The sequence below is a fragment of the Oryza glaberrima genome, unplaced genomic scaffold (assembly GCF_000147395.1).
Source record: "Oryza glaberrima unplaced genomic scaffold, OglaRS2 ChrUN-Ctg39, whole genome shotgun sequence".
Classification (NCBI taxonomy): domain Eukaryota; kingdom Viridiplantae; phylum Streptophyta; class Magnoliopsida; order Poales; family Poaceae; genus Oryza; species Oryza glaberrima.
This window is the reverse complement of record NW_026267044.1, coordinates 202,771-220,846: the sequence shown is the minus strand read 5'-3', so window position 1 is coordinate 220,846 and position 18,076 is coordinate 202,771. Positions and strand designations below refer to the sequence as shown.

The following is an 18,076-nucleotide window of genomic DNA, read 5'->3' as shown; positions in this document are numbered from 1 at the left end:
TTTTCTGCGTCCCTCGTGTTGTGCCGCTCCTGGGCGAGAGCTGCGGAGAATCGGATGTAACATTTTCTGTAGATGTCCGTGGATATATCATTTGCCTGATTCCGAGTCGTATGAGAAAGTTACGCCTATTTAAGAAATGACATCCGAATGACGCCTAGACATATCGGATGCGATCATACCAGCACTAAAGCAACCGATCCCATCAGAACTCCGAAGTTAAGCTTGCTTGGGCGAGAGTAGTACTTTAGGATGGGTGACCTCCTGGGAAGTCCTCGTGTTGCATCCCCCTCTTTTCTTTCTGCGTCCCTCGTGTTTGTGCCGCTCCTTGGGCGAGAGCTGCGGAGAATCGATGTAACATTTTCTGTAGATGTCCGGGGATATATCATTTGCCTGATTCCGAGTCCGTATGAGAAGTTACGCCTATTTTAAGAAATGACATCCGAATGACGCCTAGACATATCGGATGCGATCATACCACACTAAAGCACCGGATCCCATCAGAACTCCGAAGTTAAGCGTGCTTGGGCGAGAGTAGTACTAGGTGGGTGACCTCCTGGGAAGTCCTCGTTGTTGCATCCCTCCTTTTCTGCGTCCCTCGTGTTGTGCCGCTCCTTGGGCGAGAGCTGCGGAGATCGGATGTACATTTTCTGTAGATGTCCGTGGATATATCATTTGCCTGATTCCGAGTCCGTATGAGAAAGTTACGCCTATTTTAAGAAATGACATCCGAATGACGCCTAGACATATCGGATGCGATCATACCAGCACTAAAGCACCGGATCCCATCAGAACTCCGAAGTTAAGCGTGCTTGGGCGAGAGTAGTACTAGGATGGGTGACCTCCTGGGAAGTCCTCGTGTTGCATCCCTCCTTTTCTGCGTCCCTCGTGTTGTGCCGCTCCTTGGGCGAGAGCTGCGGAGAATCGGATGTAACATTTTCTGTAGATGTCCGTGGATATATCATTTGCCTGATTCCGAGTCCGTATGAGAAAGTTACGCCTATTTTAAGAAATGACATCCGAATGACGCCTAGACATATCGGATGCGATCATACCAGCACTAAAGCACACCGGATCCCATCAGAACTCCGAAGTTAAGCGTGCTTGGGCGAGAGTAGTACTAGGATGGGTGACCTCCTGGGAAGTCCTCGTGTTGCATCCCTCCTTTTCTGCGTCCCTCGTGTTGTGCCGCTCCTTGGGCGAGAGCTGCGGAGAATCGGATGTAACATTTTCTGTAGATGTCCGTGGATATATCATTTGCCTGATTCCGAGTCCGTATGAGAAAGTTACGCCTATTTTAAGAAATGACATCCGAATGACGCCTAGACATATCGGATGCGATCATACCAGCACTAAAGCAACCGGATCCCATCAGAACTCCGAAGTTAAGCGTGCTTGGGCGAGAGTAGTACTAGGATGGGTGACCTCCTGGGAGTCCTCGTGTTGCATCCCTCCTTTTCTGCGTCCCTCGTGTTGTGCCGCTCCTTGGGCGAGAGCTGCGGAGAATCGGATGTAACATTTTCTGTAGATGTCCGTGGATATATCATTTGCCTGATTCCGAGTCCGTATGAGAAAGTTACGCCTATTTAAGAAATGACATCCGAATGACGGCCTAGACATATCGGATGCGATCATACCAGCACTAAAGCACCGGATCCATCAGAACCTCCGAAGTTAAGCGTGCTTGGGCGAGAGTAGTACTAGGATGGGTGACCTCCTGGGAAGTCCTCGTGTTGCATCCCTCCTTTTCTGCGTCCCTCGTGTTGTGCCGCTCCTTGGGCGAGAGCTGCGGAGAATCGGATGTAACATTTTCTGTAGATGTCCGTGGATATATCATTTGCCTGATTCCGAGTCCGTATGAGAAAGTTACGCCTATTTTAAGAAATGACATCCGAATGACGCCTAGACATATCGGATGCGATCATACCAGCACTAAAGCACCGGATCCCATCAGAACTCCGAAGTTAAGCGTGCTTGGGCGAGAGTAGTACTAGGATGGGGTGACCTCCTGGGAAGTCCTCGTGTTGCATCCCTCCTTTTCTGCGTCCCTCGTGTTGTGCCGCTCCTTGGGCGAGAGCTGCGGAGAATCGGATGTAACATTTTCTGTAGATGTCCGTGGATATATCATTTGCCTGATGCCGAGTCCGTATGAGAAAGTTACGCCTATTTTAAGAAATGACATCCGAATGACGCCTAGACATATCGGATGCGATCATACCAGCACTAAAGCACCGGATCCCATCAGAACTCCGAAGTTAAGCGTGCTTGGGCGAGAGTAGTACTAGGATGGGTGACCTCCTGGGAAGTCCTCGTGTTGCATCCCTCCTTTTCTGCGTCCCTCGTGTTGTGCCGCTCCTTGGGCGAGAGCTGCGGAGAATCGGATGTAACATTTTCTGTAGATGTCCGTGGATATATCATTTGCCTGATTCCGAGTCCGTATGAGAAAGTTACGCCTATTTTAAGAAATGAACATCCGAATGACGCCTAGACATATCGGATGCGATCATACCAGCACTAAAGCACCGGATCCCATCAGAACTCCGAAGTTAAGCGTGCTTGGGCGAGAGTAGTACTAGGATGGGTGACCTCCTGGGAAGTCCTCGTGTTGCATCCCTCCTTTTCTGCGTCCCTCGTGTTGTGCCGCTCCTTGGGCGAGAGCTGCGGAGAATCGGATGTAACATTTTCTGTAGATGTCCGTGGATATATCATTTGCCTGATTCCGAGTCCGTATGAGAAAGTTACGCCTATTTTAAGAAATGACATCCGAATGACGCCTAGACATATCGGATGCGATCATACCAGCACTAAAGCACCGGATCCCATCAGAACTCCGAAGTTAAGCGTGCTTGGGCGAGAGTAGTACTAGGATGGGTGCCCTCCTGGGAAGTCCTCGTGTTGCATCCTCCTTTTCTGCGTCCCTCGTGTTGTGCCGCTCCTTGGGCGAGAGCTGCGGAGAATCGGATGTAACATTTCTGTAGATGTCCGTGGATATATCATTTGCCCTGATTCCGAGTCCGTATGAGAAAGTTACGCCTATTTTAAGAAATGACATCCGAATGACGCCTAGACATATCGGATGCGATCATACCAGCACTAAGGCACCGGATCCCATCAGAACTCCGAAGTTAAGCGTGCTTGGGCGAGAGTAGTACTAGGATGGGTGACCTCCTGGGAAGTCCTCGTGGTGCATCCCTCCTTTTCGGCGTCCCTCGTGTTGTGCCGCTCCTTGGGCGAGAGCTGCGGAGAATCGGATGTAACATTTTCTGTAGATGTCCGTGGATATATCATTTGCCTGATTCCGAGTCCGTATGAGAAAGTTACGCCTATTTTAAGAAAATGACATCCGAATGACGCCTAGACATATCGGATGCGATCATACCAGCACTAAAGCAACCGGATCCCATCAGAACTCCGAAGTTAAGCGTGCTTGGGCGAGAGTAGTACTAGGATGGGTGACCTCCTGGGAAGTCCTCGTGTTGCATCCCTCCTTTTCTGCGTCCCTCGTGTTGTGCCGCTCCTTGGGCGAGAGCTGCGGAGAATCGGATGTAACATTTTCTGTAGATGTCCGTGATATATCATTTGCCTGTTCCGAGTCCGTATGAGAAAGTTACGCCTATTTTAAGAAATGACATCCGAATGACGCCTAGACATATCGGATGCGATCATACCAGCACTAAAGCACCGGATCCCATCAGAACTCCGAAGTTAAGCGTGCTTGGGCGAGAGTAGTACTAGGATGGGTGACCTCCTGGGAAGTCCTCGTGTTGCATCCCTCCTTTTCTGCGTCCCTCGTGTTGTGCCGCTCCTTGGGCGAGAGCTGCGGAGAATCGGATGTAACATTTTCTGTAGATGTCCGTGGATATATCATTTGCCTGATTCCGAGTCCGTATGAGAAAGTTACGCCTATTTTAAGAAATGACATCCGAATGACGCCTAGACATATCGGATGCGATCATACCAGCACTAAAGCACCGGATCCCATCAGAACTCCGAAGTTAAGCGTGCTTGGGCGAGAGTAGTACTAGGATGGGTGACCTCCTGGGAAGTCCTCGTGTTGCATCCCTCCTTTTCTGCGTCCCTCGTGTTGTGCCGCTCCTTGGGCGAGAGCTGCGGAGAAATCGGATGTAACATTTTCTGTAGATGTCCGTGGATATATCATTTGCCTGATTCCGAGTCCGTATGAGAAAGTTACGCCTATTTTAAGAAATGACATCCGAATGACGCCTAGACATATCGGATGCGATCATACCAGCACTAAAGCAAGCACCGGATCCCATCAGAACTCCGAAGTTAAGCGTGCTTGGGCGAGAGTAGTACTAGGATGGGTGACCTCCTGGGAAGTCCTCGTGTTGCATCCCTCCTTTTCTGCGTCCCTCGTGTTGTGCCGCTCCTTGGGCGAGAGCTGCGGAGAATCGGATGTACATTTTCTGTAGATGTCCGTGGATATATCATTTGCCTGATTCCGAGTCCGTATGAGAAAGTTACGCCTATTTTAAGAAATGACATCCGAATGACGCCTAGACATATCGGATGCGATCATACCAGCACTAAAGCACCGGATCCCATCAGAACTCCGAAGTTAAGCGTGCTTGGGCGAGAGTAGTACTAGGATGGGTGACCTCCTGGGAAGTCCTCGTGTTGCATCCCTCCTTTTCTGCGTCCCTCGTGTTGTGCCGCTCCTTGGGCGAGAGCTGCGGAGAATCGGATGTAACATTTTCTGTAGATGTCCGTGGATATATCATTTGCCTGATTCCGAGTCCGTATGAGAAAGTTACGCCTATTTTAAGAAATGACATCCGAATGACGCCTAGACATATCGGATGCGATCATACCAGCACTAAAGCACCGGATCCCATCAGAACTCCGAAGTTAAGCGTGCTTGGGCGAGAGTAGTACTAGGATGGGTGACCTCCTGGGAAGTCCTCGTGTTGCATCCCTCCTTTTCTGCGTCCCTCGTGTTGTGCCGCTCCTTGGGCGAGAGCTGCGGAGAATCGGATGTAACATTTTCTGTAGATGTCCGTGGATATATCATTTGCCTGATTCCGAGTCCGTATGAGAAAGTTACGCCTATTTTAAAGAAATGACATCCGAATGACGCCTATACATATCGGATGCGATCATACCAGCACTAAAGCACCGGATCCCATCAGAACTCCGAAGTTAAGCGTGCTTGGGCGAGAGTAGTACTAGGATGGGTGACCTCCTGGGAAGTCCTCGTGTTGCATCCCTCCTTTTCTGCGTCCCTCGTGTTGTGCCGCTCCTTGGGCGAGAGCTGCGGAGAATCGGATGTAACATTTTCTGTAGATGTCCGTGGATATATCATTTGCCTGATTCCGAGTCCGTATGAGAAAGTTACGCCTATTTAAGAAATGACATCCGAATGACGCCTAGACATATCGGATGCGATCATACCAGCACTAAAGCACCGGATCCCATCAGAACTCCGAAGTTAAGCGTGCTTGGGCGAGAGTAGTACTAGGATGGGTGACCTCCTGGGAAGTCCTCGTGTTGCATCCCTCCTTTTCTGCGTCCCTCGTGTTGTGCCGCTCCTTGGGCGAGAGCTGCGGAGAATCGGATGTAACATTTTCTGTAGATGTCCGTGGATATATCATTTGCCTGATTCCGAGTCCGTATGAGAAAGTTACGCCTATTTTAAGAAATGACATCCGAATGACGCCTAGACATATCGGATGCGATCATACCAGCACTAAAGCACCGGATCCCATCAGAACTCCGAAGTTAAGCGTGCTTGGGCGAGAGTAGTACTAGGATGGTTGACCTCCTGGGAAGTCCTCGTGTTGCATCCCTCCTTTTCTGCGTCCCTCGTGTTTGTGCCGCTCCTTGGGCGAGAGCTGCGGAGAATCGGATGTAACATTTTCTGTAGATGTCCGTGGATATATCATTTGCCTGATTCCGAGTCCGTATGAGAAAGTTACGCCTATTTTAAGAAATGACATCCGAATGACGCCTAGACATATCGGATGCGATCATACCAGCACTAAAGCACCGGATCCCATCAGAACTCCGAAGTTAAGCGTGCTTGGGCGAGAGTAGTACTAGGATGGGTGACCTCCTGGGAAGTCCTCGTGTTGCATCCCTCCTTTTCTGCGTCCCTCGTGTTGTGCCGCTCCTTGGGCGAGAGCTGCGGAGAATCGGATGTAACATTTTCTGTAGATGTCCGTGGATATATCATTTGCCTGATTCCGAGTCCGTATGAGAAAGTTACGCCTATTTTAAGAAATGACATCCGAATGACGCCTAGACATATCGGATGCGATCATACCAGCACTAAAGCACCGGATGCCCATCAGAACTCTCCGAAGTTAGCGTGCTTGGGCGAGAGTAGTACTAGGATGGGTGACCTCCTGGGAAGTCCTCGTGTTGCATCCCTCCTTTTCTTTCTGCGTCCCTCGTGTTGTGCCGCTCCTTGGGCGAGAGCTGCGGAGAATCGGATGTAACATTTTCTGTAGATGTCCGTGGATATATCATTTGCCTGATTCCGAGTCCGTATGAGAAAGTTACGCCTATTTTAAGAAATGACATCCGAATGACGCCTAGACATATCGGATGCGATCATACCAGCACTAAAGCACCGGATCCCATCAGAACTCCGAGAGTTAGCGTGCTTGGGCGAGAGTAGTACTAGGATGGGTGACCTCCTGGGAATTCCTCGTGTTGCATCCCTCCTTTTCTGCGTCCCTCGTGTTGTGCCGCTCCTTGGGCGAGAGCTGCGGAGAATCGGATGTAACATTTTCTGTAGATGTCCGTGGATATATCATTTGCCTGATTCCGAGTCCGTATGAGAAAGTTACGCCTATTTTAAGAAATGACATCCGAATGACGCCTAGACATATCGGATGCGATCATACCAGCACTAAAGCACCGGATCCCATCAGAACTCCGAGTTAAGCGTGCTTGGGCGAGAGTAGTACTAGGATGGGTGACCTCCTGGGAAGTCCTCGTGTTGCATCCCTCCTTTTCTGCGTCCCTCGTGTTGTGCCGCTCCTTGGGCGAGAGCTGCGGAGAATCGGATGTAACATTTTCTGTAGATGTCCGTGGATATATCATTTGCCTGATTCCGAGTCCGTATGAGAAAGTTACGCCTATTTTAAGAAATGACATCCGAATGACGCCTAGACATATCGGATGCGATCATACCAGCACTAAAGCACCGGATCCCATCAGAACTCCGAAGTTAAGCGTGCTTGGGCGAGAGTAGTACTAGGATGGGTGACCTCCTGGGAAGTCCTCGTGTTGCATCCCTCCTTTTCTGCGTCCCTCGTGTTGTGCCGCTCCTTGGGCGAGAGCTGCGAGAATCGGATGTAACATTTTCTGTAGATGTCCGTGGATATATCATTTGCCTGATTCCGAGTCCGTATGAGAAAGTTACGCCTATTTTAAGAAATGACATCCGAATGACGCCTAGACATATCGGATGCGATCATACCAGCACTAAGCACCGGATCCCATCAGAACTCCGAAGTTAAGCGTGCTTGGGCGAGAGTAGTACTAGGATGGGTGACCTCCTGGGAAGTCCTCGTGTTGCATCCCTCCTTTTCTGCGTCCCTCGTGTTGTGCCGCTCCTTGGGCGAGAGCTGCGGAGAATCGGATGTAACATTTTCTGTAGATGTCCGTGGATATATCATTTGCCTGATTCCGAGTCCGTATGAGAAAGTTACGCCTATTTTAAGAAATGACATCCGAATGACGCCTAGACATATCGGATGCGATCATACCAGCACTAAAGCACCGGATCCCATCAGAACTCCGAAGTTAAGCGTGCTTGGGCGAGAGTAGTACTAGGATGGGTGACCTCCTGGGAAGTCCTCGTGTTGCATCCCTCCTTTTCTGCGTCCCTCGTGTTGTGCCGCTCCTTGGGCGAGAGCTGCGGAGAATCGGATGTAACATTTTCTGTAGATGTCCGTGGATATATCATTTGCCTGATTCCGAGTCCGTATGAGAAAGTTACGCCTATTTTAAGAAATGACATCCGAATGACGCCTAGACATATCGGATGCGATCATACCAGCACTAAAGCACCGGATCCCATCAGAACTCCGAAGTTAAGCGTGCTTGGGCGAGAGTAGTACTAGGATGGGTGACCTCCTGGGAAGTCCTCGTGTTGCATCCCTCCTTTTCTGCGTCCCTCGTGTTGTGCCGCTCCTTGGGCGAGAGCTGCGGAGAATCGGATGTAACATTTTCTGTAGATGTCCGTGGATATATCATTTGCCTGATTCCGAGTCCGTATGAGAAAGTTACGCCTATTTTAAGAAATGACATCCGAATGACGCCTAGACATATCGGATGCGATCATACCAGCACTAAAGCACCGGATCCCATCAGAACTCCGAAGTTAAGCGTGCTTGGGCGAGAGTAGTACTAGGATGGGTGACCTCCTGGGAAGTCCTCGTGTTGCATCCCTCCTTTTCTGCGTCCCTCGTGTTGTGCCGCTCCTTGGGCGAGAGCTGCGGAGAATCGGATGTAACATTTTCTGTAGATGTCCGTGGATATATCATTTGCCTGATTCCGAGTCCGTATGAGAAAGTTACGCCTATTTTAAGAAATGACATCCGAATGACGCCTAGACATATCGGATGCGATCATACCAGCACTAAAGCACCGGATCCCATCAGAACTCCGAAGTTAAGCGTGCTTGGGCGAGAGTAGTACTAGGATGGGTGACCTCCTGGGAAGTCCTCGTGTTGCATCCCTCCTTTTCTGCGTCCCTCGTGTTGTGCCGCTCCTTGGGCGAGAGCTGCGGAGAATCGGATGTAACATTTTCTGTAGATGTCCGTGGATATATCATTTGCCTGATTCCGAGTCCGTATGAGAAAGTTACGCCTATTTTAAGAAATGACATCCGAATGACGCCTAGACATATCGGATGCGATCATACCAGCACTAAAGCACCGGATCCCATCAGAACTCCGAAGTTAAGCGTGCTTGGGCGAGAGTAGTACTAGGATGGGTGACCTCCTGGGAAGTCCTCGTGTTGCATCCCTCCTTTTCTGCGTCCCTCGTGTTGTGCCGCTCCTTGGGCGAGAGCTGCGGAGAATCGGATGTAACATTTTCTGTAGATGTCCGTGGATATATCATTTGCCTGATTCCGAGTCCGTATGAGAAAGTTACGCCTATTTTAAGAAATGACATCCGAATGACGCCTAGACATATCGGATGCGATCATACCAGCACTAAAGCAACCGGATCCCATCAGAACTCCGAAGTTAAGCGTGCTTGGGCGAGAGTAGTACTAGGATGGGTGACCTCCTGGGAAGTCCTCGTGTTGCATCCCTCCTTTTCTGCGTCCCTCGTGTTGTGCCGCTCCTTGGGCGAGAGCTGCGGAGAATCGGATGTAACATTTTCTGTAGATGTCCGTGGATATATCATTTGCCTGATTCCGAGTCCGTATGAGAAAGTTACGCCTATTTTAAGAAATGACATCCGAATGACGCCTAGACATATCGGATGCGATCATACCAGCACTAAAGCACCGGATCCCATCAGAACTCCGAAGTTAAGCGTGCTTGGGCGAGAGTAGTACTAGGATGGGTGACCTCCTGGGAAGTCCTCGTGTTGCATCCCTCCTTTTCTGCGTCCCTCGTGTTGTGCCGCTCCTTGGGCGAGAGCTGCGGAGAATCGGATGTAACATTTCTGTAGATGTCCGTGGATATATCATTTGCCTGATTCCGAGTCCGTATGAGAAAGTTACGCCTATTTTAAGAAATGACATCCGAATGACGCCTAGACATATCGGATGCGATCATACCAGCACTAAAGCACCGGATCCCATCAGAACTCCGAAGTTAAGCGTGCTTGGGCGAGAGTAGTACTAGGATGGGTGACCTCCTGGGAAGTCCTCGTGTTGCATCCCTCCTTTTCTGCGTCCCTCGTGTTGTGCCGCTCCTTGGGCGAGAGCTGCGGAGAATCGGATGTAACATTTTCTGTAGATGTCCGTGGATATATCATTTGCCTGATTCCGAGTCCGTATGAGAAAGTTACGCCTATTTTAAGAAATGACATCCGAATGACGCCTAGACATATCGGATGCGATCATACCAGCACTAAAGCACCGGATCCCATCAGAACTCCGAAGTTAAGCGTGCTTGGGCGAGAGTAGTACTAGGATGGGTGACCTCCTGGGAAGTCCTCGTGTTGCATCCCTCCTTTTCTGCGTCCCTCGTGTTGTGCCGCTCCTTGGGCGAGAGCTGCGGAGAATCGGATGTAACATTTTCTGTAGATGTCCGTGGATATATCATTTGCCTGATTCCGAGTCCGTATGAGAAAGTTACGCCTATTTTAAGAAATGACATCCGAATGACGCCTAGACATATCGGATGCGATCATACCAGCACTAAAGCACCGGATCCCATCAGAACTCCGAAGTTAAGCGTGCTTGGGCGAGAGTAGTACTAGGATGGGTGACCTCCTGGGAAGTCCTCGTGTTGCATCCCTCCTTTTCTGCGTCCCTCGTGTTGTGCCGCTCCTTGGGCGAGAGCTGCGGAGAATCGGATGTAACATTTTCTGTAGATGTCCGTGGATATATCATTTGCCTGATTCCGAGTCCGTATGAGAAAGTTACGCCTATTTTAAGAAATGACATCCGAATGACGCCTAGACATATCGGATGCGATCATACCAGCACTAAAGCACCGGATCCCATCAGAACTCCGAAGTTAAGCGTGCTTGGGCGAGAGTAGTACTAGGATGGGTGACCTCCTGGGAAGTCCTCGTGTTGCATCCCTCCTTTTCTGCGTCCCTCGTGTTGTGCCGCTCCTTGGGCGAGAGCTGCGGAGAATCGGATGTAACATTTTCTGTAGATGTCCGTGGATATATCATTTGCCTGATTCCGAGTCCGTATGAGAAAGTTACGCCTATTTTAAGAAATGACATCCGAATGACGCCTAGACATATCGGATGCGATCATACCAGCACTAAAGCACCGGATCCCATCAGAACTCCGAAGTTAAGCGTGCTTGGGCGAGAGTAGTACTAGGATGGGTGACCTCCTGGGAAGTCCTCGTGTTGCATCCCTCCTTTTCTGCGTCCCTCGTGTTGTGCCGCTCCTTGGGCGAGAGCTGCGGAGAATCGGATGTAACATTTTCTGTAGATGTCCGTGGATATATCATTTGCCTGATTCCGAGTCCGTATGAGAAAGTTACGCCTATTTTAAGAAATGACATCCGAATGACGCCTAGACATATCGGATGCGATCATACCAGCACTAAGCAACCGGATCCCATCAGAACTCCGAAGTTAAGCGTGCTTGGGCGAGAGTAGTACTAGGATGGGTGACCTCCTGGGAAGTCCTCGTGTTGCATCCCTCCTTTTCTGCGTCCCTCGTGTTGTGCCGCTCCTTGGGCGAGAGCTGCGGAGAATCGGATGTAACATTTTCTGTAGATGTCCGTGGATATATCATTTGCCTGATTCCGAGTCCGTATGAGAAAGTTACGCCTATTTTAAGAAATGACATCCGAATGACGCCTAGACATATCGGATGCGATCATACCAGCACTAAAGCACCGGATCCCATCAGAACTCCGAAGTTAAGCGTGCTTGGGCGAGAGTAGTACTAGGATGGGTGACCTCCTGGGAAGTCCTCGTGTTGCATCCCTCCTTTTCTGCGTCCCTCGTGTTGTGCCGCTCCTTGGGCGAGAGCTGCGGAGAATCGGATGTAACATTTTCTGTAGATGTCCGTGGATATATCATTTGCCTGATTCCGAGTCCGTATGAGAAAGTTACGCCTATTTTAAGAAATGACATCCGAATGACGCCTAGACATATCGGATGCGATCATACCAGCACTAAAGCACCGGATCCCATCAGAACTCCGAAGTTAAGCGTGCTTGGGCGAGAGTAGTACTAGGATGGGTGACCTCCTGGGAAGTCCTCGTGTTGCATCCCTCCTTTTCTGCGTCCCTCGTGTTGTGCCGCTCCTTGGGCGAGAGCTGCGGAGAATCGGATGTAACATTTTCTGTAGATGTCCGTGGATATATCATTTGCCTGATTCCGAGTCCGTATGAGAAAGTTACGCCTATTTTAAGAAATGACATCCGAATGACGCCTAGACATATCGGATGCGATCATACCAGCACTAAAGCACCGGATCCCATCAGAACTCCGAAGTTAAGCGTGCTTGGGCGAGAGTAGTACTAGGATGGGTGACCTCCTGGGAAGTCCTCGTGTTGCAATCCCTCCTTTTCTGCGTCCCTCGTGTTGTGCCGCTCCTTGGGCGAGAGCTGCGGAGAATCGGATGTAACATTTTCTGTAGATGTCCGTGGATATATCATTTGCCTGATTCCGAGTCCGTATGAGAAAGTTACGCCTATTTTAAGAAATGACATCCGAATGACGCCTAGACATATCGGATGCGATCATACCAGCACTAAAGCACCGGATCCCATCAGAACTCCGAAGTTAAGCGTGCTTGGGCGAGAGTAGTACTAGGATGGGTGACCTCCTGGGAAGTCCTCGTGTTGCATCCCTCCTTTCTTCTGCGTCCCTCGTGTTGTGCCGCTCCTTGGGCGAGAGCTGCGGAGAATCGGATGTAACATTTTCTGTAGATGTCCGTGGATATATCATTTGCCTGATTCCGAGTCCGTATGAGAAAGTTACGCCTATTTTAAGAAATGACATCCGAATGACGCCTAGACATATCGGATGCGATCATACCAGCACTAAAGCACCGGATCCCATCAGAACTCCGAAGTTAAGCGTGCTTGGGCGAGAGTAGTACTAGGATGGGTGACCTCCTGGGAAGTCCTCGTGTTGCATCCCTCCTTTTCTGCGTCCCTCGTGTTGTGCCGCTCCTTGGGCGAGAGCTGCGGAGAATCGGATGTAACATTTTCTGTAGATGTCCGTGGATATATCATTTGCCTGATTCCGAGTCCGTATGAGAAAGTTACGCCTATTTTAAGAAATGACATCCGAATGACGCCTAGACATATCGGATGCGATCATACCAGCACTAAAGCACCGGATCCCATCAGAACTCCGAAGTTAAGCGTGCTTGGGCGAGAGTAGTACTAGGATGGGTGACCTCCTGGGAAGTCCTCGTGTTGCATCCCTCCTTTTCTGCGTCCCTCGTGTTGTGCCGCTCCTTGGGCGAGAGCTGCGGAGAATCGGATGTAACATTTTCTGTAGATGTCCGTGGATATATCATTTGCCTGATTCCGAGTCCGTATGAGAAAGTTACGCCTATTTTAAGAAATGACATCCGAATGACGCCTAGACATATCGGATGCGATCATACCAGCACTAAAGCACCGGATCCCATCAGAACTCCGAAGTTAAGCGTGCTTGGGCGAGAGTAGTACTAGGATGGGTGACCTCCTGGGAAGTCCTCGTGTTGCATCCCTCCTTTTCTGCGTCCCTCGTGTTGTGCCGCTCCTTGGGCGAGAGCTGCGGAGAATCGGATGTAACATTTTCTGTAGATGTCCGTGGATATATCATTTGCCTGATTCCGAGTCCGTATGAGAAAGTTACGCCTATTTTAAGAAATGACATCCGAATGACGCCTAGACATATCGGATGCGATCATACCAGCACTAAAGCACCGGATCCCATCAGAACTCCGAAGTTAAGCGTGCTTGGGCGAGAGTAGTACTAGGATGGGTGACCTCCTGGGAAGTCCTCGTGTTGCATCCCTCCTTTTCTGCGTCCCTCGTGTTGTGCCGCTCCTTGGGCGAGAGCTGCGGAGAATCGGATGTAACATTTTCTGTAGATGTCCGTGGATATATCATTTGCCTGATTCCGAGTCCGTATGAGAAAGTTACGCCTATTTTAAGAAATGACATCCGAATGACGCCTAGACATATCGGATGCGATCATACCAGCACTAAAGCACCGGATCCCATCAGAACTCCGAAGTTAAGCGTGCTTGGGCGAGAGTAGTACTAGGATGGGTGACCTCCTGGGAAGTCCTCGTGTTGCATCCCTCCTTTTCTGCGTCCCTCGTGTTGTGCCGCTCCTTGGGCGAGAGCTGCGGAGAATCGGATGTAACATTTTCTGTAGATGTCCGTGGATATATCATTTGGCCTGATTCCGAGTCCGTATGAGAAAGTTACGCCTATTTTAAGAAATGACATCCGAATGACGCCTAGACATATCGGATGCGATCATACCAGCACTAAAGCACCGGATCCCATCAGAACTCCGAAGTTAAGCGTGCTTGGGCGAGAGTAGTACTAGGATGGGTGACCTCCTGGGAAGTCCTCGTGTTGCATCCCTCCTTTTCTGCGTCCCTCGTGTTGTGCCGCTCCTTGGGCGAGAGCTGCGGAGAATCGGATGTAACATTTTCTGTAGATGTCCGTGGATATATCATTTGCCTGATTCCGAGTCCGTATGAGAAAGTTACGCCTATTTTAAGAAATGACATCCGAATGACGCCTAGACATATCGGATGCGATCATACCAGCACTAAAGCACCGGATCCCATCAGAACTCCGAAGTTAAGCGTGCTTGGGCGAGAGTAGTACTAGGATGGGTGACCTCCTGGGAAGTCCTCGTGTTGCATCCCTCCTTTTCTGCGTCCCTCGTGTTGTGCCGCTCCTTGGGCGAGAGCTGCGGAGAATCGGATGTAACATTTTCTGTAGATGTCCGTGGATATATCATTTGCCTGATTCCGAGTCCGTATGAGAAAGTTACGCCTATTTTAAGAAATGACATCCGAATGACGCCTAGACATATCGGATGCGATCATACCAGCACTAAAGCACCGGATCCCATCAGAACTCCGAAGTTAAGCGTGCTTGGGCGAGAGTAGTACTAGGATGGGTGACCTCCTGGGAAGTCCTCGTGTTGCATCCCTCCTTTTCTGCGTCCCTCGTGTTGTGCCGCTCCTTGGGCGAGAGCTGCGGAGAATCGGATGTAACATTTTCTGTAGATGTCCGTGGATATATCATTTGCCTGATTCCGAGTCCGTATGAGAAAGTTACGCCTATTTTAAGAAATGACATCCGAATGACGCCTAGACATATCGGATGCGATCATACCAGCACTAAAGCACCGGATCCCATCAGAACTCCGAAGTTAAGCGTGCTTGGGCGAGAGTAGTACTAGGATGGGTGACCTCCTGGGAAGTCCTCGTGTTGCATCCCTCCTTTTCTGCGTCCCTCGTGTTGTGCCGCTCCTTGGGCGAGAGCTGCGGAGAATCGGATGTAACATTTTCTGTAGATGTCCGTGGATATATCATTTGCCTGATTCCGAGTCCGTATGAGAAAGTTACGCCTATTTTAAGAAATGACATCCGAATGACGCCTAGACATATCGGATGCGATCATACCAGCACTAAAGCACCGGATCCCATCAGAACTCCGAAGTTAAGCGTGCTTGGGCGAGAGTAGTACTAGGATGGGTGACCTCCTGGGAAGTCCTCGTGTTGCATCCCTCCTTTTCTGCGTCCCTCGTGTTGTGCCGCTCCTTGGGCGAGAGCTGCGGAGAATCGGATGTAACATTTTCTGTAGATGTCCGTGGATATATCATTTGCCTGATTCCGAGTCCGTATGAGAAAGTTACGCCTATTTTAAGAAATGACATCCGAATGACGCCTAGACATATCGGATGCGATCATACCAGCACTAAAGCACCGGATCCCATCAGAACTCCGAAGTTAAGCGTGCTTGGGCGAGAGTAGTACTAGGATGGGTGACCTCCTGGGAAGTCCTCGTGTTGCATCCCTCCTTTTCTGCGTCCCTCGTGTTGTGCCGCTCCTTGGGCGAGAGCTGCGGAGAATCGGATGTAACATTTTCTGTAGATGTCCGTGGATATATCATTTGCCTGATTCCGAGTCCGTATGAGAAAGTTACGCCTATTTTAAGAAATGACATCCGAATGACGCCTAGACATATCGGATGCGATCATACCAGCACTAAAGCACCGGATCCCATCAGAACTCCGAAGTTAAGCGTGCTTGGGCGAGAGTAGTACTAGGATGGGTGACCTCCTGGGAAGTCCTCGTGTTGCATCCCTCCTTTTCTGCGTCCCTCGTGTTGTGCCGCTCCTTGGGCGAGAGCTGCGGAGAATCGGATGTAACATTTTCTGTAGATGTCCGTGGATATATCATTTGCCTGATTCCGAGTCCGTATGAGAAAGTTACGCCTATTTTAAGAAATGACATCCGAATGACGCCTAGACATATCGGATGCGATCATACCAGCACTAAAGCACCGGATCCCATCAGAACTCCGAAGTTAAGCGTGCTTGGGCGAGAGTAGTACTAGGATGGGTGACCTCCTGGGAAGTCCTCGTGTTGCATCCCTCCTTTTCTGCGTCCCTCGTGTTGTGCCGCTCCTTGGGCGAGAGCTGCGGAGAATCGGATGTAACATTTTCTGTAGATGTCCGTGGATATATCATTTGCCTGATTCCGAGTCCGTATGAGAAAGTTACGCCTATTTTAAGAAATGACATCCGAATGACGCCTAGACATATCGGATGCGATCATACCAGCACTAAAGCACCGGATCCCATCAGAACTCCGAAGTTAAGCGTGCTTGGGCGAGAGTAGTACTAGGATGGGTGACCTCCTGGGAAGTCCTCGTGTTGCATCCCTCCTTTTTCTGCGTCCCTCGTGTTGTGCCGCTCCTTGGGCGAGAGCTGCGGAGAATCGGATGTAACATTTTCTGTAGATGTCCGTGGATATATCATTTGCCTGATTCCGAGTCCGTATGAGAAAGTTACGCCTATTTTAAGAAATGACATCCGAATGACGCCTAGACATATCGGATGCGATCATACCAGCACTAAAGCACCGGATCCCATCAGAACTCCGAAGTTAAGCGTGCTTGGGCGAGAGTAGTACTAGGATGGGTGACCTCCTGGGAAGTCCTCGTGTTGCATCCCTCCTTTTCTGCGTCCCTCGTGTTGTGCCGCTCCTTGGGCGAGAGCTGCGGAGAATCGGATGTAACATTTTCTGTAGATGTCCGTGGATATATCATTTGCCTGATTCCGAGTCCGTATGAGAAAGTTACGCCTATTTTAAGAAATGACATCCGAATGACGCCTAGACATATCGGATGCGATCATACCAGCACTAAAGCACCGGATCCCATCAGAACTCCGAAGTTAAGCGTGCTTGGGCGAGAGTAGTACTAGGATGGGTGACCTCCTGGGAAGTCCTCGTGTTGCATCCCTCCTTTTCTGCGTCCCTCGTGTTGTGCCGCTCCTTGGGCGAGAGCTGCGGAGAATCGGATGTAACATTTTCTGTAGATGTCCGTGGATATATCATTTGCCTGATTCCGAGTCCGTATGAGAAAGTTACGCCTATTTTAAGAAATGACATCCGAATGACGCCTAGACATATCGGATGCGATCATACCAGCACTAAAGCACCGGATCCCATCAGAACTCCGAAGTTAAGCGTGCTTGGGCGAGAGTAGTACTAGGATGGGTGACCTCCTGGGAAGTCCTCGTGTTGCATCCCTCCTTTTCTGCGTCCCTCGTGTTGTGCCGCTCCTTGGGCGAGAGCTGCGGAGAATCGGATGTAACATTTTCTGTAGATGTCCGTGGATATATCATTTGCCTGATTCCGAGTCCGTATGAGAAAGTTACGCCTATTTTAAGAAATGACATCCGAATGACGCCTAGACATATCGGATGCGATCATACCAGCACTAAAGCACCGGATCCCATCAGAACTCCGAAGTTAAGCGTGCTTGGGCGAGAGTAGTACTAGGATGGGTGACCTCCTGGGAAGTCCTCGTGTTGCATCCCTCCTTTTCTGCGTCCCTCGTGTTGTGCCGCTCCTTGGGCGAGAGCTGCGGAGAATCGGATGTAACATTTTCTGTAGATGTCCGTGGATATATCATTTGCCTGATTCCGAGTCCGTATGAGAAAGTTACGCCTATTTTAAGAAATGACATCCGAATGACGCCTAGACATATCGGATGCGATCATACCAGCACTAAAGCACCGGATCCCATCAGAACTCCGAAGTTAAGCGTGCTTGGGCGAGAGTAGTACTAGGATGGGTGACCTCCTGGGAAGTCCTCGTGTTGCATCCCTCCTTTTCTGCGTCCCTCGTGTTGTGCCGCTCCTTGGGCGAGAGCTGCGGAGAATCGGATGTAACATTTTCTGTAGATGTCCG

At 50.0% G+C, this 18,076-nt stretch overlaps 62 non-coding genes across 62 annotated transcripts; all 62 read left to right on the top strand.

The window, feature by feature from the left end:
- Window positions 1-165: 165 nt before the first annotated feature.
- Window positions 166-286, top strand: LOC127758654 (5S ribosomal RNA). Its single transcript, XR_008014008.1, has one exon. It is a non-coding gene; the product is annotated as a 5S ribosomal RNA (ribosomal RNA).
- Window positions 287-461: 175 nt separating this feature from the next.
- On the top strand, window positions 462-579 carry LOC127758642 (5S ribosomal RNA). The gene has a single exon (XR_008013998.1). It is a non-coding gene; the product is annotated as a 5S ribosomal RNA (ribosomal RNA).
- Window positions 580-748: 169 nt separating this feature from the next.
- On the top strand, window positions 749-867 carry LOC127758513 (5S ribosomal RNA). Its single transcript, XR_008013877.1, has one exon. It is a non-coding gene; the product is annotated as a 5S ribosomal RNA (ribosomal RNA).
- A 171-nt stretch (window positions 868-1,038) lies between these two features.
- Window positions 1,039-1,159, top strand: LOC127758545 (5S ribosomal RNA). Its single transcript, XR_008013907.1, has one exon. It is a non-coding gene; the product is annotated as a 5S ribosomal RNA (ribosomal RNA).
- A 171-nt stretch (window positions 1,160-1,330) lies between these two features.
- Window positions 1,331-1,449, top strand: LOC127758591 (5S ribosomal RNA). Its single transcript, XR_008013950.1, has one exon. It is a non-coding gene; the product is annotated as a 5S ribosomal RNA (ribosomal RNA).
- Window positions 1,450-1,620: 171 nt separating this feature from the next.
- LOC127758637 (5S ribosomal RNA) lies at window positions 1,621-1,739 on the top strand. The gene has a single exon (XR_008013993.1). It is a non-coding gene; the product is annotated as a 5S ribosomal RNA (ribosomal RNA).
- Window positions 1,740-1,910: 171 nt separating this feature from the next.
- Window positions 1,911-2,030, top strand: LOC127758578 (5S ribosomal RNA). Its single transcript, XR_008013938.1, has one exon. It is a non-coding gene; the product is annotated as a 5S ribosomal RNA (ribosomal RNA).
- A 171-nt stretch (window positions 2,031-2,201) lies between these two features.
- LOC127758511 (5S ribosomal RNA) lies at window positions 2,202-2,320 on the top strand. Its single transcript, XR_008013876.1, has one exon. It is a non-coding gene; the product is annotated as a 5S ribosomal RNA (ribosomal RNA).
- A 172-nt stretch (window positions 2,321-2,492) lies between these two features.
- LOC127758510 (5S ribosomal RNA) lies at window positions 2,493-2,611 on the top strand. Its single transcript, XR_008013875.1, has one exon. It is a non-coding gene; the product is annotated as a 5S ribosomal RNA (ribosomal RNA).
- A 171-nt stretch (window positions 2,612-2,782) lies between these two features.
- LOC127758529 (5S ribosomal RNA) lies at window positions 2,783-2,901 on the top strand. Its single transcript, XR_008013892.1, has one exon. It is a non-coding gene; the product is annotated as a 5S ribosomal RNA (ribosomal RNA).
- Window positions 2,902-3,071: 170 nt separating this feature from the next.
- LOC127758558 (5S ribosomal RNA) lies at window positions 3,072-3,190 on the top strand. The gene has a single exon (XR_008013920.1). It is a non-coding gene; the product is annotated as a 5S ribosomal RNA (ribosomal RNA).
- A 172-nt stretch (window positions 3,191-3,362) lies between these two features.
- Window positions 3,363-3,482, top strand: LOC127758557 (5S ribosomal RNA). Its single transcript, XR_008013919.1, has one exon. It is a non-coding gene; the product is annotated as a 5S ribosomal RNA (ribosomal RNA).
- A 169-nt stretch (window positions 3,483-3,651) lies between these two features.
- On the top strand, window positions 3,652-3,770 carry LOC127758509 (5S ribosomal RNA). The gene has a single exon (XR_008013874.1). It is a non-coding gene; the product is annotated as a 5S ribosomal RNA (ribosomal RNA).
- Window positions 3,771-3,941: 171 nt separating this feature from the next.
- Window positions 3,942-4,060, top strand: LOC127758507 (5S ribosomal RNA). Its single transcript, XR_008013872.1, has one exon. It is a non-coding gene; the product is annotated as a 5S ribosomal RNA (ribosomal RNA).
- A 172-nt stretch (window positions 4,061-4,232) lies between these two features.
- Window positions 4,233-4,355, top strand: LOC127758576 (5S ribosomal RNA). Its single transcript, XR_008013936.1, has one exon. It is a non-coding gene; the product is annotated as a 5S ribosomal RNA (ribosomal RNA).
- A 170-nt stretch (window positions 4,356-4,525) lies between these two features.
- Window positions 4,526-4,644, top strand: LOC127758506 (5S ribosomal RNA). The gene has a single exon (XR_008013871.1). It is a non-coding gene; the product is annotated as a 5S ribosomal RNA (ribosomal RNA).
- A 171-nt stretch (window positions 4,645-4,815) lies between these two features.
- On the top strand, window positions 4,816-4,934 carry LOC127758505 (5S ribosomal RNA). The gene has a single exon (XR_008013870.1). It is a non-coding gene; the product is annotated as a 5S ribosomal RNA (ribosomal RNA).
- Window positions 4,935-5,106: 172 nt separating this feature from the next.
- LOC127758504 (5S ribosomal RNA) lies at window positions 5,107-5,225 on the top strand. The gene has a single exon (XR_008013869.1). It is a non-coding gene; the product is annotated as a 5S ribosomal RNA (ribosomal RNA).
- Window positions 5,226-5,395: 170 nt separating this feature from the next.
- Window positions 5,396-5,514, top strand: LOC127758503 (5S ribosomal RNA). The gene has a single exon (XR_008013868.1). It is a non-coding gene; the product is annotated as a 5S ribosomal RNA (ribosomal RNA).
- A 171-nt stretch (window positions 5,515-5,685) lies between these two features.
- On the top strand, window positions 5,686-5,804 carry LOC127758521 (5S ribosomal RNA). Its single transcript, XR_008013885.1, has one exon. It is a non-coding gene; the product is annotated as a 5S ribosomal RNA (ribosomal RNA).
- A 172-nt stretch (window positions 5,805-5,976) lies between these two features.
- On the top strand, window positions 5,977-6,095 carry LOC127758501 (5S ribosomal RNA). Its single transcript, XR_008013866.1, has one exon. It is a non-coding gene; the product is annotated as a 5S ribosomal RNA (ribosomal RNA).
- Window positions 6,096-6,266: 171 nt separating this feature from the next.
- Window positions 6,267-6,387, top strand: LOC127758658 (5S ribosomal RNA). The gene has a single exon (XR_008014011.1). It is a non-coding gene; the product is annotated as a 5S ribosomal RNA (ribosomal RNA).
- Window positions 6,388-6,562: 175 nt separating this feature from the next.
- On the top strand, window positions 6,563-6,681 carry LOC127758635 (5S ribosomal RNA). Its single transcript, XR_008013991.1, has one exon. It is a non-coding gene; the product is annotated as a 5S ribosomal RNA (ribosomal RNA).
- Window positions 6,682-6,852: 171 nt separating this feature from the next.
- LOC127758589 (5S ribosomal RNA) lies at window positions 6,853-6,970 on the top strand. Its single transcript, XR_008013948.1, has one exon. It is a non-coding gene; the product is annotated as a 5S ribosomal RNA (ribosomal RNA).
- Window positions 6,971-7,141: 171 nt separating this feature from the next.
- On the top strand, window positions 7,142-7,260 carry LOC127758500 (5S ribosomal RNA). Its single transcript, XR_008013865.1, has one exon. It is a non-coding gene; the product is annotated as a 5S ribosomal RNA (ribosomal RNA).
- A 170-nt stretch (window positions 7,261-7,430) lies between these two features.
- On the top strand, window positions 7,431-7,548 carry LOC127758575 (5S ribosomal RNA). The gene has a single exon (XR_008013935.1). It is a non-coding gene; the product is annotated as a 5S ribosomal RNA (ribosomal RNA).
- Window positions 7,549-7,719: 171 nt separating this feature from the next.
- Window positions 7,720-7,838, top strand: LOC127758499 (5S ribosomal RNA). The gene has a single exon (XR_008013864.1). It is a non-coding gene; the product is annotated as a 5S ribosomal RNA (ribosomal RNA).
- A 171-nt stretch (window positions 7,839-8,009) lies between these two features.
- LOC127758498 (5S ribosomal RNA) lies at window positions 8,010-8,128 on the top strand. Its single transcript, XR_008013863.1, has one exon. It is a non-coding gene; the product is annotated as a 5S ribosomal RNA (ribosomal RNA).
- A 171-nt stretch (window positions 8,129-8,299) lies between these two features.
- LOC127758497 (5S ribosomal RNA) lies at window positions 8,300-8,418 on the top strand. The gene has a single exon (XR_008013862.1). It is a non-coding gene; the product is annotated as a 5S ribosomal RNA (ribosomal RNA).
- A 171-nt stretch (window positions 8,419-8,589) lies between these two features.
- Window positions 8,590-8,708, top strand: LOC127758495 (5S ribosomal RNA). Its single transcript, XR_008013861.1, has one exon. It is a non-coding gene; the product is annotated as a 5S ribosomal RNA (ribosomal RNA).
- Window positions 8,709-8,879: 171 nt separating this feature from the next.
- On the top strand, window positions 8,880-8,998 carry LOC127758494 (5S ribosomal RNA). Its single transcript, XR_008013860.1, has one exon. It is a non-coding gene; the product is annotated as a 5S ribosomal RNA (ribosomal RNA).
- A 171-nt stretch (window positions 8,999-9,169) lies between these two features.
- Window positions 9,170-9,289, top strand: LOC127758556 (5S ribosomal RNA). The gene has a single exon (XR_008013918.1). It is a non-coding gene; the product is annotated as a 5S ribosomal RNA (ribosomal RNA).
- Window positions 9,290-9,460: 171 nt separating this feature from the next.
- LOC127758493 (5S ribosomal RNA) lies at window positions 9,461-9,579 on the top strand. The gene has a single exon (XR_008013859.1). It is a non-coding gene; the product is annotated as a 5S ribosomal RNA (ribosomal RNA).
- A 170-nt stretch (window positions 9,580-9,749) lies between these two features.
- On the top strand, window positions 9,750-9,868 carry LOC127758492 (5S ribosomal RNA). The gene has a single exon (XR_008013858.1). It is a non-coding gene; the product is annotated as a 5S ribosomal RNA (ribosomal RNA).
- A 171-nt stretch (window positions 9,869-10,039) lies between these two features.
- Window positions 10,040-10,158, top strand: LOC127758491 (5S ribosomal RNA). Its single transcript, XR_008013857.1, has one exon. It is a non-coding gene; the product is annotated as a 5S ribosomal RNA (ribosomal RNA).
- A 171-nt stretch (window positions 10,159-10,329) lies between these two features.
- LOC127758489 (5S ribosomal RNA) lies at window positions 10,330-10,448 on the top strand. Its single transcript, XR_008013855.1, has one exon. It is a non-coding gene; the product is annotated as a 5S ribosomal RNA (ribosomal RNA).
- A 171-nt stretch (window positions 10,449-10,619) lies between these two features.
- LOC127758488 (5S ribosomal RNA) lies at window positions 10,620-10,738 on the top strand. The gene has a single exon (XR_008013854.1). It is a non-coding gene; the product is annotated as a 5S ribosomal RNA (ribosomal RNA).
- A 171-nt stretch (window positions 10,739-10,909) lies between these two features.
- Window positions 10,910-11,028, top strand: LOC127758487 (5S ribosomal RNA). Its single transcript, XR_008013853.1, has one exon. It is a non-coding gene; the product is annotated as a 5S ribosomal RNA (ribosomal RNA).
- Window positions 11,029-11,199: 171 nt separating this feature from the next.
- Window positions 11,200-11,318, top strand: LOC127758592 (5S ribosomal RNA). Its single transcript, XR_008013951.1, has one exon. It is a non-coding gene; the product is annotated as a 5S ribosomal RNA (ribosomal RNA).
- A 171-nt stretch (window positions 11,319-11,489) lies between these two features.
- LOC127758486 (5S ribosomal RNA) lies at window positions 11,490-11,608 on the top strand. Its single transcript, XR_008013852.1, has one exon. It is a non-coding gene; the product is annotated as a 5S ribosomal RNA (ribosomal RNA).
- A 171-nt stretch (window positions 11,609-11,779) lies between these two features.
- Window positions 11,780-11,898, top strand: LOC127758485 (5S ribosomal RNA). The gene has a single exon (XR_008013851.1). It is a non-coding gene; the product is annotated as a 5S ribosomal RNA (ribosomal RNA).
- A 171-nt stretch (window positions 11,899-12,069) lies between these two features.
- On the top strand, window positions 12,070-12,188 carry LOC127758533 (5S ribosomal RNA). The gene has a single exon (XR_008013896.1). It is a non-coding gene; the product is annotated as a 5S ribosomal RNA (ribosomal RNA).
- Window positions 12,189-12,360: 172 nt separating this feature from the next.
- Window positions 12,361-12,479, top strand: LOC127758484 (5S ribosomal RNA). Its single transcript, XR_008013850.1, has one exon. It is a non-coding gene; the product is annotated as a 5S ribosomal RNA (ribosomal RNA).
- Window positions 12,480-12,652: 173 nt separating this feature from the next.
- LOC127758483 (5S ribosomal RNA) lies at window positions 12,653-12,771 on the top strand. The gene has a single exon (XR_008013849.1). It is a non-coding gene; the product is annotated as a 5S ribosomal RNA (ribosomal RNA).
- A 171-nt stretch (window positions 12,772-12,942) lies between these two features.
- LOC127758482 (5S ribosomal RNA) lies at window positions 12,943-13,061 on the top strand. Its single transcript, XR_008013848.1, has one exon. It is a non-coding gene; the product is annotated as a 5S ribosomal RNA (ribosomal RNA).
- Window positions 13,062-13,232: 171 nt separating this feature from the next.
- On the top strand, window positions 13,233-13,351 carry LOC127758481 (5S ribosomal RNA). The gene has a single exon (XR_008013847.1). It is a non-coding gene; the product is annotated as a 5S ribosomal RNA (ribosomal RNA).
- A 171-nt stretch (window positions 13,352-13,522) lies between these two features.
- LOC127758479 (5S ribosomal RNA) lies at window positions 13,523-13,641 on the top strand. Its single transcript, XR_008013846.1, has one exon. It is a non-coding gene; the product is annotated as a 5S ribosomal RNA (ribosomal RNA).
- A 171-nt stretch (window positions 13,642-13,812) lies between these two features.
- Window positions 13,813-13,931, top strand: LOC127758477 (5S ribosomal RNA). The gene has a single exon (XR_008013844.1). It is a non-coding gene; the product is annotated as a 5S ribosomal RNA (ribosomal RNA).
- Window positions 13,932-14,103: 172 nt separating this feature from the next.
- On the top strand, window positions 14,104-14,222 carry LOC127758476 (5S ribosomal RNA). The gene has a single exon (XR_008013843.1). It is a non-coding gene; the product is annotated as a 5S ribosomal RNA (ribosomal RNA).
- Window positions 14,223-14,393: 171 nt separating this feature from the next.
- Window positions 14,394-14,512, top strand: LOC127758475 (5S ribosomal RNA). Its single transcript, XR_008013842.1, has one exon. It is a non-coding gene; the product is annotated as a 5S ribosomal RNA (ribosomal RNA).
- Window positions 14,513-14,683: 171 nt separating this feature from the next.
- LOC127758474 (5S ribosomal RNA) lies at window positions 14,684-14,802 on the top strand. Its single transcript, XR_008013840.1, has one exon. It is a non-coding gene; the product is annotated as a 5S ribosomal RNA (ribosomal RNA).
- A 171-nt stretch (window positions 14,803-14,973) lies between these two features.
- LOC127758473 (5S ribosomal RNA) lies at window positions 14,974-15,092 on the top strand. The gene has a single exon (XR_008013839.1). It is a non-coding gene; the product is annotated as a 5S ribosomal RNA (ribosomal RNA).
- Window positions 15,093-15,263: 171 nt separating this feature from the next.
- On the top strand, window positions 15,264-15,382 carry LOC127758472 (5S ribosomal RNA). Its single transcript, XR_008013838.1, has one exon. It is a non-coding gene; the product is annotated as a 5S ribosomal RNA (ribosomal RNA).
- A 171-nt stretch (window positions 15,383-15,553) lies between these two features.
- On the top strand, window positions 15,554-15,672 carry LOC127758471 (5S ribosomal RNA). Its single transcript, XR_008013837.1, has one exon. It is a non-coding gene; the product is annotated as a 5S ribosomal RNA (ribosomal RNA).
- A 171-nt stretch (window positions 15,673-15,843) lies between these two features.
- On the top strand, window positions 15,844-15,962 carry LOC127758470 (5S ribosomal RNA). The gene has a single exon (XR_008013836.1). It is a non-coding gene; the product is annotated as a 5S ribosomal RNA (ribosomal RNA).
- Window positions 15,963-16,133: 171 nt separating this feature from the next.
- Window positions 16,134-16,252, top strand: LOC127758468 (5S ribosomal RNA). The gene has a single exon (XR_008013835.1). It is a non-coding gene; the product is annotated as a 5S ribosomal RNA (ribosomal RNA).
- A 171-nt stretch (window positions 16,253-16,423) lies between these two features.
- Window positions 16,424-16,542, top strand: LOC127758467 (5S ribosomal RNA). Its single transcript, XR_008013834.1, has one exon. It is a non-coding gene; the product is annotated as a 5S ribosomal RNA (ribosomal RNA).
- A 172-nt stretch (window positions 16,543-16,714) lies between these two features.
- On the top strand, window positions 16,715-16,833 carry LOC127758465 (5S ribosomal RNA). The gene has a single exon (XR_008013832.1). It is a non-coding gene; the product is annotated as a 5S ribosomal RNA (ribosomal RNA).
- Window positions 16,834-17,004: 171 nt separating this feature from the next.
- LOC127758464 (5S ribosomal RNA) lies at window positions 17,005-17,123 on the top strand. The gene has a single exon (XR_008013831.1). It is a non-coding gene; the product is annotated as a 5S ribosomal RNA (ribosomal RNA).
- A 171-nt stretch (window positions 17,124-17,294) lies between these two features.
- LOC127758463 (5S ribosomal RNA) lies at window positions 17,295-17,413 on the top strand. Its single transcript, XR_008013829.1, has one exon. It is a non-coding gene; the product is annotated as a 5S ribosomal RNA (ribosomal RNA).
- A 171-nt stretch (window positions 17,414-17,584) lies between these two features.
- Window positions 17,585-17,703, top strand: LOC127758462 (5S ribosomal RNA). Its single transcript, XR_008013828.1, has one exon. It is a non-coding gene; the product is annotated as a 5S ribosomal RNA (ribosomal RNA).
- A 171-nt stretch (window positions 17,704-17,874) lies between these two features.
- LOC127758461 (5S ribosomal RNA) lies at window positions 17,875-17,993 on the top strand. The gene has a single exon (XR_008013827.1). It is a non-coding gene; the product is annotated as a 5S ribosomal RNA (ribosomal RNA).
- Window positions 17,994-18,076: the final 83 nt, after the last annotated feature.